At 40.0% G+C, this 18,090-nt stretch overlaps 1 pseudogene; it reads right to left on the reverse strand.

Moving 5' to 3' along the window:
* Window positions 1-16,087: 16,087 nt before the first annotated feature.
* LOC102417799 lies at window positions 16,088-17,685 on the reverse strand (annotated as a pseudogene).
* Between the last annotated feature and the right edge of the window lie 405 nt (window positions 17,686-18,090).

Below are 18,090 nucleotides of genomic sequence, written 5' to 3' on the forward strand. Positions count from 1 at the left end.
TTTGAAAACCTACTATGTGCCAACGTTCTTGATGTTAGAAGTTCCCACTCTCCTGGGGCTTATATCCAGTGGGAGGAATAGACAATAAACAAATAAACAGCGCTATGTCAGGTGGTGATGAATAATATTAACAAAATCAACATAAGTGAGAATAGAGAGCACTGGGGCAAGTTTAGGGAGAGATTAAAGGCACTAGACTTTTAGATCAGATAGTAAGGGAATACCTTAATGATTAGATGGTATTTGAGCCGAGATATGAAGGAAGTGAGGGACCGGGCAATGTGAATTGAGGTCAGAGAGGTTGTCAGCAGGAGATAAGATCTGTAGGGAGTTATAGGCAATAGTAAAAGCACTGAATTTTATTTTGAGTGAACAGAGAAAAAAATCATTAGAAATTTTGAGCAGAGGACTAACTTAATCAGACTTAGATATTCCAAGTTTCACCAGAGCTACAAAAGAAGCCTTTACTTTAGGGGGAGTGCTGAGATGGGAATAGAGAAACAAGTTAGGAAAACTCTAGAAACAAAACTAATCAAATGAAACATAGCTAGTATTTATGAGGCAATCAATAATAAAGTGTTAGACATGGTTGGTTGGAGCATCACCCTGTCCACCAATGGGTCATGAGTTTGATTCCTAGTCAGGCACATACCCAGGATTTGGGTTTGATGGGAAGCATACAGAAAGCAGCCAATTGATGTTTCTCTCACTCTCCCTCCCTCTCCCTTCCTCTTTCTCTCTTGCCAAAATCAATAATAATAAAAAAGTACAATTTACAAATATTGCTGTATAAAATATCTGTGCAGAAGAAAGGCCATGAAACTAGGTAGCCCATTGGATTGCTCTAACTTGAAAAGAAAATAAAGTATTATTTCCAATTTTTAAAGAAAATGCAAAAATATAAAAAAGACAGGTAAATAATAAAAACTACAAATCAAATCATCATTAGGAAGGCCATGTTTCCACAACCTCTCATCACACGATGCATAGAGTCCAACTCCAGTAGGATTACCTCCTTATCATTTCCCACACTTTAAAATGAAAGTCATTCCCACAGCTGTTACTTGAGGTGTTATTTACTTCCTGGAATGTCTTTCTAACTCTGTTTCTCTAATTAATGTCCACAACTTCATTTAAATGCCTGCTTAAGACTCATTTTTACCAGCATATTTTCTGTGATTAATGTCACCCCCTGTTGAGCATACCCCCTACTTTGTGAGCATAAGCACTAAAAGAAAACTCCATCTGTACATTTCACATTAGACGAGAGGTAGCAGTGAGAAAACTACAGGCTGTACAATGAGAAATCGGAATCTTAATCTACTTCAATTGTGTGATCTTGTGCAAGATGTCTAATCTTCTAACTTTGCTTTCCTTGTTTATACAATGAGAATAATAATGCCTACTCTATGTGGTTGCTGTGAAAATCAATTATATGATAATAATCACTATCATGTGTTAGACACTTAGGATCTGGCTCCAGAGCCCACACTGTTAATCATTACCTGATATTGCTTCTGCAATGACATTTGTAAACCATGGAGTCCAACATCTGATACACAGTAGACCTTAACACAAATACTAGTTATCTTTTCATGTTTGCTTATCTTCCCTGATTGTTGTACTATTTATCACTTCCCTCTAAATAAATGGACAATTGTGGGAGGCAGGAACTGCAATTTTTCTAGGCTTTCCCACTGGGACTGATAAAGTACTGTATATATCGTAGAAAATGGATAAGTACCTAGAGAATAATAAATAAGAGAAAAATATGTTTGGTTTGGTTTGTTTTTTTGTAATGGTCTGAAATTTTTATTTCATTGGTTTCACAATAAAACTGGTTTTTGTATGTTTTTTAATATATATTTTAAGTGGTTGACAGTATTACAAATGTCCCCGATTCTCCTTCCTTAGCCCTCTCCCACCAAAACCCTGCCCCACTCCAGGCCTTCATCCCACTATTGCCTGTGTCTATGGGCTATGCAAATATATATAAAAGTTCTTTGTTTAATCTTTTCCTGTTAACCCCAACCGTTCCCCTCTGAGATCTGTCAGTCTGTTCCACGCATCCATGTCTCTGGACTTATTTTATTCATCAGTTTATTTTATTCATTAGATTCCACATATAACTGAGATCATGTGATATTTGTCTTTCTCTGACTGGCTTATTTCACTTAGCATAATACTCTCCAAGTCCATACATGCTGTTGCAAAGGTAAGAGATCTTTTTTTTTTTTACAGCTGTATGGTATTCCATTGAGTAAATGTACCACAGTTTTTTTTATCCATTCATCTACTGATAGACACTTGGGCTACAGATCTTAGCTATTGTAAATAACACTGCTTTAACATAGGGGTGCATGTATTCTTTCTAATTGGTGTTTCAGGATTCTTAGAAAATATTACTAGAAGTGGGATCACTGGGTCAAATTGGGAAAATTAGGTACATGCAAAAAAAATGAAACTATGCCACCAACTTACACCATACACATGAATAAACTCAAAATGGATGAAAGACTTAAATGTAGGTCATGAAATCCTAAAAATATCCTAGAAAAAAACATAGGCAATAAAATTTCATACACCTCATGAAGCAGAATTTTTACCAATACAGCCCCTAAGGAAATAGAAACAAAGGATTTTATACAAATAGGACTACATCGAACTAAAAAGCTTCTGTACAGCAAAAGAAAACATCCTCAAAATGAAAAAGAACACACTGGTGGTAGAACATAATTGCCTATAATATATCTGATAAGAGGTTAATCTCCAAAATACATAAAGAACTCATACAACTCAACAAAAGGAAGACAATAAAATCCAATTAAAAATGTCCAAAGGACCTAAATAGACATTTCTCCAAATAGGACATACAGATGGCCAATAGACATATGAAAATATGCTCAACATCACTGATCATCAGATAGATGCAAATTAAAACTAGAATGAGGTATCACCTCACACCTGCCAGAATGGTTACTATAAATAAATCAAGAAACAACAAATGCTGGCTAGGATGTGGAGAAAGAGTACCCTCATGCACTGCTCGTGAGAATGCAGACTGGTGCAGCCACTATGGAAAACAGTATGGAGTTCCCTCAAAAAAATGGAACTGCCGTTTGAGAAAAAAAAAACATGTTTTCAATCAACTAATTAGGGATATATTTAGTAAATTGATAAGGTTTGCCATCAAGTAAACATTGACAGTAACAATGCTACAAAATATTCAACTTCATTTGTGAAAATTTTGCTAAGTGCCTATACTTCCTTAAACTCCCATTGCAAAATTAATCAGATGATTTAGCACTACACAGTAAAACTCACAATAAAAAAATTCCCTGCTGCCCTAGCCGGTTTGGCTCAGTGGATAGAGCGTCAGCCTGCGGACTCAAAGGTCCCAGGTTCGATTCTGGTCAAGGGCATGTACCTTGGTTGTGGGCACATCCTCAGTAGGGAATGTGCAGGAGGCAGCTGATTGATGTTTCTCTCTCATCGATGTTTCCAACTTTCTATCCCTCTTCCTTCCTCTCTGTAAAAAATCAATAAAATATATTTTTTTTAAAAAAAATCCCTGCTGAAGAAATAGTCAAATGAATCTATCATGCAATGCCTTTAACCTCAACTAATATGCTAACGCTTCCCAGAAACCTTTCAATTTTCTCTTTCCATGTTTTTTTAAATATTTCCAATAAGTTTTTCAAACTCCCAATACCCATAATTTATCCCTTTAATTTTAGCAAGACACATTGCTTTCACATGGCAAGGAAATCCAAGTGGACCAGATAATAACACTTCAATTCTTGCCACTTTTATAAATAATCCCTCACTCATTGAACAATGAATCCCTCTTGCTCCCCTATCCAATGAAGGCTAAAGTTCCTTCCTCTGCTTCATCATCCCAGCTCCCAACATCACTTCAAATACTTCACCTCATTTGTTACTGACTTTCTAACCTGGGCCCCAACCTCTTCCTTTCTGTTTGCCCTTCCATGGAGTCTACAAACATTCAAATTGCTCCTGGCATGCCAAAATAAACAATAAAAAATTTACCTTGACTATCTCTCTGCCAAATTCCTAGAAATAGAGTCTACATGTGATATTTCCATTTAAAAATTATTGGAGTTGCTCCTGTCAAGGGAACTGATAGTGTTCTTGTTGCAAACTGTTTTACATTTATGTAGGTTTGACATTAACCATTTCTGTCTTTAACATTTTCTGACTTTTATTATTTTCTGTTTTCTCTGTCTTCATCTCCTTTGAAGGCTCTCTTCCTGTCCCAATCTCTACATTTATGTCTTAGACCCTCTTTTCCCATTTTACATATTCCCTTCTGGTGACATAATTTCTTCCATGCATAAACCTCTATCTATGCTAAAGATGGTTACTAACTCTGAACTCTGCTGAGCTCCAAAACACTTGCTTACAGGATGCAGCTCCAATCAGTGTATTCAAAAGTGACCTAATTTTCTTCCAGTTCCAAACCTGTCCCACTTCCTCTATAACCAATCCTAATAATGGTGCCATAGTCACCCCATAATGCATACCTGAAACCGCCAAGTCACCCTTGACTCACTTCAATGACAGTCCTAAGGTTCAGAGGAAGCAAAAGGATTCCATACTCTCTATGCTTCAGCAATAATGCTGGCAACAGAACCTCCTGAGGCAATCATGAGCTGGTCAAGTCAGGAAAAACTGCAGAAAACTCAGCAAACTCCCTTAAAAGATGACGTTTTTCTCACAAATAACCCTCTGCTTTCCTCATCTTTCCTTCAAATCCCATCTTTCCTTCAAATCCCAAATGATTGTCTGTACTAATTGATAGCATTTATTTCAGGGGATTTGACATAATTGTAATTATTTCTGCAGAGATTTTTAAAATATCTATCTCCTATATTTCACTAAAGGTTCAAACAGGTAACATCTGACTTGCTTACACCTCATAATTTCTTAATAAATATTTTAAATGAATGTAGAATCCTCTGTCAATTTATGTCTAATTAACTATTGACTTCATCCAGTGAGTGTTTTTATTTCAATCATTGTGTTTTTCAGTTCTATAATTTTCATTTTGTTCTTTTATTATAAGTTTTATATCTTGGCTGATATTTTTAATTTATTGTTTATCTAAAAAGAATTTGTAATTGATTGTTGAATCATTTTCATAATGGCTGCTTTAAAATTCTTGTCGGAAAATTGCAGCATCTGACTCGTCTTGGTGTTGACATCTGTGTATTTTCTTTGTTCATTCAAGTTGTGATTTTTAAAAAGAATTGCATCCTCGATACTTTTTCTACTACGTTAGGAGACTCTGATCTATTTCACTTTTTTATTTAGCAAGCAGTCAGCCTAGTTAGGTATAGCATATGGGTCTTGAGCTCTGGCTCCAACAGCAGTTCAATTTCAGCACCTTACAAGTGTTATTATAGTTAGTTTGGTCTATCTGGTACCTCCAGGGCTTCCTCTGCTTATGAGCTGGTGCTGTTATCAGTGGAAGTGCAGTTTTTGTGGTACAGCAAGGAAAAGTATTTCCTGAGGCCTCCACGAGAGGATGGGGTTTGATGGAAAGCTCTATTGATTATGCAAAATTAAGGGGGTTTCCCTCCAAGGTCTCATCTCAATCCATTTTGCCATGGAAGAAGTCCAATCTTATCTTCAGCAGGGCCGGAATTAAGGCCACTGCTGATAGTTTCTGTTCCATATTAAAATATAGTCCAATCCTGACTCTGGCTAGCTTGGCTTGCATTCCCAGCTGCAGTTCTCAATTGTGTGTGGGGTTTCTATGGCCATGGCCTTGCAGCTGCTTAAGGCTACATGGCTATCGAGAGAGAACAGGTGAGCACATGGGAGAGTGCAGGTCACAGAGCAAGAGAGGGCGAGTGAGAACAAGAAGGGGGATTCTTTGGGGATTCTTAACCAAGGTTTTTGTGCTTGCAGTGGCTCCACCCTCCTAGCCAATGATCTTTTCCCAGGCTAAATTGACAGGCAAGTAGCTTCCCTACATCACCTCAACTTCACTGCATATGTACCCCTCTTCCCCTTTGTTAGTTCCCTTCCCCCGATGATCTGCAGGGAATGGACTTGTGGTTCCCTGGAGCATGTGAAGCTGTAGCTTTCTGGTGAAGCTTCCCAGATAACCATGCTTATAATTTCTGACTTCTCATTTGCTCTCTTTCTATCATTAATATTTATAAGCTAGCTAATTACAATGATAACACCCTCCCTAAATAACAGGAGGCTTTGTAATCTTACAGAGGTAAATGGGTGAAGGACTCATCTGTAACTGCTTCTTCCTATCAGAGGGGTGTAGTCCTGCCTACCCCAAGGCTCGGATGTTCTTTCTATCTGTTAAAAGAAGAAAGGAGCAAAGAGAAAGGGGAGTCTTCATACAGGGAAGAGGGATTTTTGCAAAATCCAGGTCACTCTACTGTCCCTGGGAGGCAGCATATGTGATGCCCAACAGATGATGTTGTCTAGAGGATGGCATTGCTGGAGAAACTGGCATCCTTGTTGAATTCTAGAAGTGACAAACTTGACAAGAAGGTAAAAAGGCATAGTCCAAAAATGAGGAGAATTATAGTAACTAAAGGTCTGGGGAGAGGTAAAAATCAGGTGATGGAAGGAGGGACTACTTTATAGTGTCCGAGATTAGGTTGAAGGAGTGGCTTTCGTGGAAAAAGGTATGTCACTCCTATCTGAAGCCCTCATACCTAACTCAAATTAGGCTGTAGGAGGCCTATACTGTGTAAAAAAGGTCATAGGCATACATCCTAAGAAAACAGAAGGAAGAACACAAAATTCAAAGGTTAATAAACATAGCAAATCATAAACCAGTTTCTGAATTTGTAAGACTTTTAGATGCAAGGCTTTTGCTGGAATGAAATTAAGCAGTAACAATCTGATAATTTTTCTTAGCAGATTAAACATTTCTGATGATGTCATCAGATAATTAGGCAAATTCTGCCTAATATATGCAGACACAACCTTAGAAAACAAACTATGAAGACATTTATCTGCACTGGAGTTCAAAATTCACCATTGGGCATTGTGATTTCCATTGAAACATAATTTTTCTCTCTAAAGTTACCCTCATTTTTCATTAAAGAGACCACATTAAGTCTAGTTTTAATTTGACCTGAGTATTTGCATGAACACCATAAGAAAAGCAATTGATCATGCAGGCTCTTTCAAATCTGCCAAATCTGCTTTGCTGGAACCTCACAAGGAATCTTTACATTTTAGGCCTTCGGGGCAAAAAGCCAAGCCACAGTTGCCAACAGGCTTTGCCTTCAATACCTATAGGTTTGGGTAAATTTCTCAAGCTTTTGAGGTTTCCAAAAATGTCTTGATGTTCCTTCTTTGCCATCTTTCAGGAAAACAACCTTTGTTCCTTACCTGGAAAGATTGCCATGAAACAATTGATCAAACAGGGTACTAGGCTATTTCTGCAGTGGGCTTCTATTAGTTTCAAAAGTTTAACTCAATTCTTTGTTTTTCTGGTGACATCCAAAGACCAGGTATGTCAGCATGTCTCTCTCAGATATGGACTTGAAGTCAGTCTTGGTTAATACAACCATACAATTCCAATTGTAGTTTTATTGGATTTGTGCAAAGAAATGTATTGCCATGTGTTAGTCCAGTGGTTCTCAATCTTCCTAATGCTGCGACCCTTTAATACAGTTCCTCATGTTGTGGTGACCCCCAACCATAAAATTATTTCGTTGCTACTTCATAACTGTAATTTTGCTACTGTATGAATCATAATGTAAATATCTGATATGCAGGATGTATTTTCAGGGGTCACGACCCACAGGTTGAGAACCGCTGTTAGTCATTAATAAGTGCCAAATTCTAAAGGGATTAGGTAGGGAGAAAATCCTGTCCCTTTAACCAAACATTAACTCTGTATTAGACAGCTAAAAGCAAGTAATTAGCATTTCCTAGATTTGCATATATATTTCACAGCTTCTAGAAAGTGTGCCTCTTGCAGCACACCAGGTGAAAATCAATGAGTTAGCTTTTAGTCTTCCAGACCGAATGAGATTTTATATTTATCTTTAACACAATTTACTGAGTGCCAAGCAACAAGAAAACCTAGGTTGAGCTGCTTTGGCTCACTGGGAAGTAAGAAAAAGGCGGACTTGGAGACAGGGGGCTAGCCCAGGATGAGCTTCTGCTGCCCATTGCTCCCCTGGCTGTAAGTCTTGTGGGGTCCCTTGGAGTTTAGGAGATAAATGCCTGTCAAATACCTTGGTTATCATATCCTTTGTTTGGTTAACTAGCTTATAATTAGTTTTATACTTTTGAACCTGTAATATGCAGGGTACTGTATGTACAAAAGAGTTGAACATATGGAGACATGACAGATGTGGAAGACATTTGCCAAACGTTTACTATCTAGAATAAAAAAAAATTACAAAACCAATCAAAATCTAAGTGTTAGACAGATATGAGCAGAGCAAGGATGATGGGCCAGGTACAGAAACTCATCAGGGCAGAAAGCCCCAGATTCCCTGCAAGGGACAAAACTGAGAAAATAAGAACCTCACCCCCAGGTTAACCTATCCTCCCCTAGCATATCCCTGGTCATGCAGTTTGGACCCCTGGTTCCCTCGTTTACTGAAAAAAAATGTTAACAAATGAACTCAAGTTTAGGCCATAGGAAATTATGGAAATCAATCTTGACTTGAGCAATCAAAAAACTGCTATGATTAAGTGCGCAAATGTACATAAACATAACATTAAAACTAAATAATTTTAGTGGGTTTACACACATTGTGAAGCTCACTCAGGAACTCTGTAGGAGTCAATATGTTTCCATGTTAAACACTCTTGTCTTTGAGATAGGGCAAGTTAACTACATTTCCAATCATTATGTGAAAAAAAAACTTTCTGATTATAAATTAGTATTTAATAAAGGTAATAAACTGGATACCAATTAAAGCACATGAAGAGAAAAGAGGTAATATGCAAACTAGCCGGGATGCCGTAGCACTCACAATTGGCTCAGGAGGAGGTTGCACGCGCAGATGGGCAGGAGGGGACTGCTTGCGCTGTGAGACAAGCCACAGATGGTGCAGCCCCAGAGCTGAGAGGCAGGGGTGCATGCCCAAGCCGCCACCGCCTCCCAGCCCCAGCAGGACAGCCTCGGCACATGAGCTGCAGAGGAAACACCTTTTCTGACCACTCATTGGCTAAGCTCCCGGTATGCCATTTGCAGCATTCTTAATAACTTGGGTAATAAGAATCCAAGAAAGTGATCTAGGGTTTTTCCACCTCACTCCTGGAGGAAAAAACAAAGGTACGCTGCTGGAGGGGATAAGAAATGTCATATCCTGCCCTAGCTGGTTTGCCTTAGTGGATAGAGCCTCAGCCTGCAGACCGCAGGGTCCAGGTTCGATCCTGGTCAAGGGCATGTACCTAGGTTGCAGGATCCTCCCTGGCCGGGGCCCAGGTCAGGGCTCATGCAGAAGGCAACCAATTGAAGTGTCCCTCTCCCATTGATGTTTCTCTCTGTCTTTCCCTCTCTCTTCCATGCTCTCTAAAAATCAATGGAAAAATATCCTCAGGTGAGGATTAAAAAAAAGAAACAAAGAAAGAAAGAAATGTCATCTCCTATGAAAGAGACATCTTAAAAATGCCTAAAGAAAAATGTCATTTTTTCGTGGTGAAGGGACTGGAGTCCGTGTTGATGAAAACACCTTGGCAGCCGGCAGTGGCAGCAGCAGCAGGGTGATGGAGGTGGCGCCTTCCCATGATCAGCCCATAGAGGGAAGCCAGACTGTGGCTTAAGCTATCAGTAGGACATCCCCTGAGGGCTCCCGGACTCTGAGAGGGGGCAGGCTGGGCTGAGGGACCCCCCACCCGAGTGCATGAATTTTGTGTACCGGGCCTCTAGTTAAATATAAATGTCTAGAACATATTTCTTAAGGCTTCATGTGTGAGTGTCTTGGGTGTGATGATATATGGGAGAGCAGGTGTCAACCTATGTACAGAGGTCTTCCCCTATAACATAACCTTACGAACCTCCTTATCTCTGTTGAAGAAACAACCAAGGCTTAATGCTTAAGTCAAGATAGTATATATGTTTTGGCTTACATTTAGAATAAAGAGATCTTAAATAATTTTTTTTTAATTTCTAGGATTGTCACATCTTCTCTTGTTAATTAAAGAGGCTCACTCCCCACATCTACTTTCAAAGTTGGAGAAAGGAAACTATTAAGAAACTAGATGTACTGGGAGTGCCGGGGAGAGGTCAATGGATGAAAAGAAGACATATCTAATATTTTAAACAATAAAGAATTAAAGAAAAAGAAAAAGAAGCAGCTGGCCAAAAGAAGGAGGAGGAGGAGGAGAGGGAGGGGGACTGGGAGGGAGGAGGAGGTAGCCTTACTCTAAAGGACAGCAACTGGAGGGAGGAAGGTGGTTCTTTATTAAGTACTATTATGCAGCTAGTAGTAAGGTTTTCACAAATTTTATTTTGATCAGATAATACCCTTACTCAGCATTTATACCTTCCCACAAAAATCAAACCATTAAACTGAAAATCAGCACAACCTGAACAATTATAATGGCCCTTCACTGGTCTTCTGCTACTATGCTTATTTTCCTCCAGCCTATCCTTCACATTGTTAACATCATCTGTTTTTATCACACACCAAACATGTGTGTCCCTACCCTAAGAATTGTTAATGGCTTTCCCACTGTCTACAAAATGCAACCTAAACTCGTTGGCATGGTGTATAAGACTTCCCACAATCTGGCTTCTGTTATACATACACAGAATCCTCCTAATCACCATCCTAATCACCACACACACACACACACACACACACACACACACACCCCTAGAGTACAGGCTAGCACGGAAAACAAATGCTTTTCCTGTTCCCATGCCAAGGTCGGTTATTTCCTCTCCTTTCCTTCTATTTGCCTAGGACACTCATTCATTCTTCAACTCCAATTCTTCTCCTATTTACTCTTTAGACTTCAGGAAGTCTTAAGTTCAGTTTCCTTATTTATCCCTTACCTTGGTATTTAATTAATTAAAGCAGCTTAGATATCATCCTTTAATTGTTTCCACATCTGTTAACCTGCTAAATCCTTCTCTAAATGTGGTTCTTGGACCAGCAGCACCAGTATCACCTAGAAACTTGTTAGAAATGCTAATTTTGAGGATCCACCTCCAGATGTATTGAATCGGAAACTCTAGGATTGGGCCCAGAAATATGTGTTTTAACAAGACCTCTAAGTAATTCTGATGCTCATTAAAGTTTTTAAACCACTGTGTTAGGTAAATTATCAGGACCTGAGTCAAAGCTACCCATAATAGAAACTCAACTAACAGTGGCTTAACCCAATAGGGGTTTATCCTATCTAATAAAAGAGTAATATGAAAATTAATCATCACTCCCTCACTTCATCATCCGTCACAAAGAAGGCGGCCGCCACAGAGCTGGAGCAAGCAGGAGGCTGGGTTGCCCAGGCGATGGAGGAAGCCAAACTTCCCACCTGCCCTGGCCAGCCCTGAGCTCCACTCAAGGCTACAAGGTTTCAATTATAGAAGATAAATAAAAACCAGATACCTGCTTCCAGCAGCCGTGTCCTCCACTCAAGGAGGGGGCGCAGAGCCTCGGTTGCCAGGGGCAACCCCAGGCTTTCAGCTGGATCAAGACTACAAAGTTTCAATTATAGAAGTTAAATAAATACCAGATACCTGTTTCCAGCCCACGGGCATGGCCAGCCTGAAAACAGCCCTCAGCCCCTCACCCAGGCTGGCAAGGACCCCAGCGGGACCCCTACCCTGATCCAGGACACCCTTCAGGGCAAACCAGCCAACCCCCACCCATGCACTAGGACTCTATCCTATATAATAAAAGGGTAATATTCAAATTGACCCTAACAGCAGAATAACTGGGAATGACTGGTCACTATGACACACACTGACCACCAGGGGGAAGACGCTCAATGCAGGAGCTGCCCCCTGGTGGTCAGTGCACTCTTACATGGGGGAGCTCTGCTCAGCCACAAGCCAGGCTGATGGTTGCCAGCACAACAGTGGTGGCGGGAGCCTCTCCTTCCTCCTCAGCAGCGCTAAGGATGTCCAACTGCAGCTTAGGCCTGCTCCCTGCTGGCAAGTGGACATCCCCTGAGGGCTCCTGGGCTGCCAGAGGGATGTCTGACTTCCAGCTTAGGCCTGCTCCCCTGAGGAGCAGACCTAAGCCAGCAGGACATCCCCCAAGGGGTCCCAGACTGCAAGAGGCACAGGCTGAGCTGAGGGACTCCCCCCGAGTTCACAAATTTTTGTGCACCAGACCTCTAGTCTATAATAATAAAATGGTAATATGCTAATTAGATGGGATGTCTTCTGGATGTCATTCCAAATGTCCTTCTTGATGAAGCCAGGGCTGGAGGGAAGCCAGCCCGGGTCCTGGGTGCCTGCGAGTGTCCAGAGGAGGCAAGCAGCCTGGGTCCCAGGTCCTGGGTCCTGGAAGGAAGCCGGTTTTGGTAGCCAGGGGAAGGAAGGCCTACTCTTGCATGAATTTTCGTGCATCAGGCCTCTAGTTTTGTCATAAATGATGAAGTATGGAGGTAGGCAGTAGAAGGTAGCTTACAGAAGTTAATAAGGATGTAAATTCTCTGGAGCTTCCCAATTCACAACATGTAGTGTTCATCTTCAGGCTCACAACATGACTGCTTGCCAAGTGAATCTTTCCCTTTTATCAATAAAACTATAACTTTTCCCAGACCACTTATTTGACTTCACTTATATCACAAAACTATGCCACATAACTATAACCAACTGCAAAGGCTCTTGGAAAACCAAGCTTTCTAACTGGATACTTTATTGATTTTTTTAAAAAAAAAAAATAGGGTTCTGATAGCAAAAATGTTTGGATAAGAAATTAGCACATTTTCCATAATCTGGAATAAATTATTTGTATCATTTAACAACAAGAAAGTCAAGAGGCAGTTCATTTAAGAATGTGCTCCCAATTTTTGTTTTCCTTATGAGAATATTAATCACTATTTAATCATTAATCTTATAAATTAGGTTAAACTCAATGAATTTGCTGATGTGTGACCTTTTTAATTTACAAAATAACCATTTTTATAAGGTTCTGCTACATAAAAACACATCACTTTGGAAACACACTTACTTATTAGTATACTTGCAAGCTACAAAAAAACCCTCATATACTTTTTAGTTGTTTGCTTTATCAAAGGAGAGAAAATGAATTCTAAAACGTACTAAAAAAATTGAAGTCTATGATCTGAACTCCTTGGGCAATAAGAATCACAACATATAATATTACATGTGCCCTTTTGGGGAGCTAGGCTAGAAAAGGTGATGAATCAATGAAACCATACTTCTCAGAAGATAACTCAAAGCACACTCTAACTTTTGGCCAGTCAGTACATTTATATTCAAATATGAAACTTTATTCTTAATAGGGCACCAAATTCAATATTTGGCTTGTAGCAATCAGCATGATTTTGAAGAAATGCACTTCCAAAGGTATGTTTTGTTTTCATCAGATTGCCATGTAGAATGACAACTCCAATTTGTTTTAAAGTTGTACAAGGAATGATTCATGAACTATGTTGGCATCAGATCTGTATTCTCATTGTAAAAAGTAACCCCTCAACAGTCCTGGCTGTGTAGCTCAGTTAAAGCACTGTCCTAAAATGCCAAGGTTGTGTGTTCGATCCCTGGTAAGGGCATACAAGAATTAACCAATTAATGCATAAATAAAGTGGAACAACAAATTGATGTTTCTTTCTTTCTCCCTTAAAATCAATAAATAAAAATTTTTAAAAAGGTAACACTTCAGATTTTTAGCAAAGCCAGGTTTTTGTTATGTATTATGCGGTGATAATTGATAGCTAATTAGTTTTTCTTCATTGTCCCTGATTCTATATGTGGTCTTTGGTATTAATTTTTTGTAATGTGTATTCCTTTATAGTTCCCCACATAGAAATGAAGAAAATAACACTTTACAAACGGATTTGATTGAAAATTTTTTAAAAAGTGGAGAAAAAACAATCACACAATTCCTAAGTAGAATGATTACTAACACTGTAACACATTTATTTTAAGAACTGTGTATTTTTTTCTTGCACATTCATGCTCAGCATTTGTACTAAGAGTACATGTAGGGTTAGAATTTGGATCAACTCAGAGAGTCACTAGACCAGCAGTTCTCAACCTGTGTGTCCCGACCCCTTTGGGGGTCGAATGACCCTTTCACAGGGGTCGCCTAAGACCATCGGAAAACACATATATAATTACATATTGTTTTGTTTGTTTTTTTAAATTTGAAATATTTATTGTATTTCTTATTGCATTTCTTAATATCCATAGCACTCTTTAATCAAGAATATAAAGTCATCTACTTAGGTTTCGCCAATTAAAGTTGAAAACATTCTTAGAAACACATTGTCTTAAAGTAACAGACTGGAATGATAAGCAAATAAGCTTGCAAATAAAACAATCAAGAATACCACACATTTTTCCTGATCATAACTCTAACATAGATATGTATTATTCTCTAGGCCTCACAAATTCTAAAGAATCCACTTTACCAGTACTGGGAGAGTATGCTTTCAACCATGAAGCTGGTAGAAAAGACTATTTTATATATGGAGTGTGCTTCTTAAAAAAAAGCCTCTCTTCTCCCTCTACTACCGTGCATGACACAACAATAGCTGTATATGAAGAGAAAGTGACTTTCAATGACAACCATCACCCAAAAAACATGAATAAATCCCTATGCCTGGAGCCAGAGGAACAACACAGCGCCCTCTGCTATGCCTGCCTCTGTCTGGCGAACAGCAGTCTGGCATGTCTTTAGGGTGCCCAGACTTCTCACCCCATATATTGCTGGGTTACCCCTGGGGCAACTGGTACTGAGGATACCTCTGAGAAGTTATTCCTTACAAAACCTAATCCACTATGTTTATTTTTTAACAATAGAAATTCAATCACCGCTCTCCAAATCCTAGATTTGCTCATCCTTACTTCCCCTATTTGCATAGAGTTGAATTAAAAGTACTTTGTTCAAGGAAGTAGTCTGGTCAGAAGAAAACATTGTTCTGTAGGAAAAGGCACTCAAATTTAGAAACTTTTCTGAACAGAAATAAGAGAGCCTGAAAAGAATAAAAAACAAACAAACAAAAAACAAAAAACACACCTGTGTGTTCGCTGTGACTATGGATTCATGATAAATTATCCCACAGCCCTTCTTGGCTGAAGAACAGGTATTGTTCAAGTTACCCACTGGTCCTCAATAACATAGAGAAAGACTCTTAAGGACCGTCTGGATATATACGGATACTGCACTGCTTAACAATGAGGAAACTGACTAGATGAGTGAGGCACTGGCAAAGAACAGATGGTTGGTTGGTTGGTTGGTTGGTCAAGGCAACTTAGGTAGGATGTCAGCACCAACAGGCCCTGCACCGAGTCTCCCTCCTGCACAGTTACTCCTCCTACACAGACATGCTCCTGCCTCCCTTCTTAGGCATCTATTTAGTTACAGAAAGTGTGGGAGGAAGAGAGGTGCTCTAGGAAAACAAGATGGAATCACACAATCGAAGGCTCCCCGCAAAAAAGTCAGAGGATGCCGAAGGAAAATCAGTCGTTAAGACAGCATTCCTCCCAATCAAAATTCACTTGCATGTTATCTTCAGGACCCAGTACAATGCTGCCTTGGTTACCCTAGGGGAGGGGTCACTTTTCTCCCTCACTCTTTTTCTTCACAATTTCTTTAGGAGGGAGAGTACATCAATGAAACTCTTCCTACAGGCCCATCTTGATGCAAACTGCATGCAATTCAGTGTACATACCACAGAAGATGGAGAAAAATTCAATGCGAGCACCAATTGTAAAGACATCCTTCTGAGCACTTATAAAACAAATATTATAATCATATATGTATTTTTTCTTTTTGTTCATCAAAATGTCATAGCACGCTTGAGAACAGGCTGTATAAAGCATAAAATGCTAGAAAAACCTAGTCAAAAGCTGCTTGTTCAGTATATAGTTATGATTACTGAAACTCTATGTGGTTAAAATGAAAAACACACAGCCTGTGATAAATGTTTATTCCACATTTCAAATTGTGATCTGCTGCATTGGCATGAGTTTTGGTGAAACTGCGAAGTCATACCCGGTGCTCTTTTTGATGTCGTCCACTGTCAGGCCTTCCCAGAGTTCAATCAGAGTCAGCCCCTTCTTGCTGTCCACGTCAAACACAGCCTTTTCAGTGATGATGCGGTTGACACACTGCTTTCCAGTTAACGGCAATGTACATTTCTCCATGATTTTATGTGTATTTCCCTTTGCAGAATGCTCCATGGTGACCACCACCTTGGTTTTGGCACTGGACACCAGATCCATAGCACCTCCCATTCCTTTCACCATCTTCCCAGGGATCATCCAGTTAGCCAGGTCACCATATTTGGAAACCTGCATGGCTCCTAGCATGGTCAGGTTGACATGTCCTCCTCTAATCATCGCGAATGACTCATCGCTGGAGAAGTAAGAGGCTCCTGGAAGAACAGTAACTGTTTCCTTGCCTGCATTGATTAGATCTGCATCAACTTCATTTTCAAATGGATATGGACCCAAACCCAGGATTCCATTTTCACTCTGCAGATGGATAGTCATATTTGGGCTGATAAAGTTGCTGGCCAGAAGTGGGATTCCTATGCCCAAATTAGCATACATGCCATCCTCAAATTCAAGAGCTGCCTGCTTGATGATGCTCTCCCTCACATTATCTCCAGGTTTTCCGGATTTGGCTTTTACATCTTCCTGTTTCCAGGTTGATAAACGCTCAATTCTTTTCTCATATTTTTCTCCCTTTATAAGGCAATGTACATAAAGCTTAGGAATATGGATGTCTTCTGGGGCAAAGGATCCAACATCCACTATTTCTCCAACCTCCACCACTGTAGTTCCCGCAGCTTTGCACATGGGCAGGTTGAAATTCCGTGCACTTTTCCTGAAAATGATGTTTCCTGCACTGTCTGCCTTCCAGGCTTTCACCAAGGAAAAATCCCCTGTAATCGCTTCCTCCAAAATAAAATGTTGACCATTGAACTCCCTCACCTCTCGTGGCTTACTGGCAATGGCGATGCCGAAATCCTTGTACTTGATCGGTGCCCCTCCTTCTTGCACCAGCATCCCATAGCCTGTGCTGGTGTAAAAGGCAGGAACTCCAGCGCCGCCAGCACGAATCCTCTCTGCCAGTGTGCCCTGAGGTGTTGGCTCTACCTCTAATTCACCAGATAAGTACTGTCGCTCAAATTCTGCATTTTCTCCCACGTACGAAGAGATCATGTGCTTTATCTGCTTGCTTCGAAGCAAACGGCCCAAGCCAAAGTTGTCAACCCCTGCATTGTTGCTGACTGCAGTGAGCCCCTTGACTCTGGTCTTCAGTAAAGCTCCGATGAGATTCTCTGGAATGCCACACAGCCCGAAGCTACCAACCAGGATCTTTGCACCGTCAGGGATATCTTTTACAGCTTCCACTGGATCTTTGTGAAATTTGGTATGGCGACATGTGCTGGTTGAAAAATAGCAAACACCTCCCTTGGATCGGGTGCCCCAGGAGCCGCACAGCGAGGCGCAGAGACATGGCCAGGAGCAGAGGAGTCGGAGAGGTGCCATGATGAGCCCGGCGGGGAGGCAGCGGCAATTACATATTGTTTTTGTGATTAATCACTATGCTTTAATTATGTTCAATTTGTAACAATGAAAATACATCCTGCATATCAGATATTTACATTATGATTCATAACAGTAGCAAAATTACAGTTATGAAGTAGCAACAAAATAATTTTATGGTTGGGGGTCACCACAACATGAGGAACTGTATTAAAGGGTCGTGGCATTAGGAAGGTTGAGAACCACTGCAGTAGACGAATAAATGGTCACTCTAGTGAAATCACTTAAAACATGTCTTAGATTTAAGGATTCTCTGAATAACCTTTAGAATATTTTCTCAGTGGTGAAACACTGGGGTCTCTGAAAGTAAAAGTAATAGGGTCAATGTTTTTAACTTTTAAAGGAGGATTCTAAAATAA

The sequence above is a fragment of the Myotis lucifugus genome, unplaced genomic scaffold (assembly GCF_000147115.1).
Source record: "Myotis lucifugus unplaced genomic scaffold, Myoluc2.0 scaffold_705, whole genome shotgun sequence".
NCBI lineage: Eukaryota > Metazoa > Chordata > Mammalia > Chiroptera > Vespertilionidae > Myotis > Myotis lucifugus.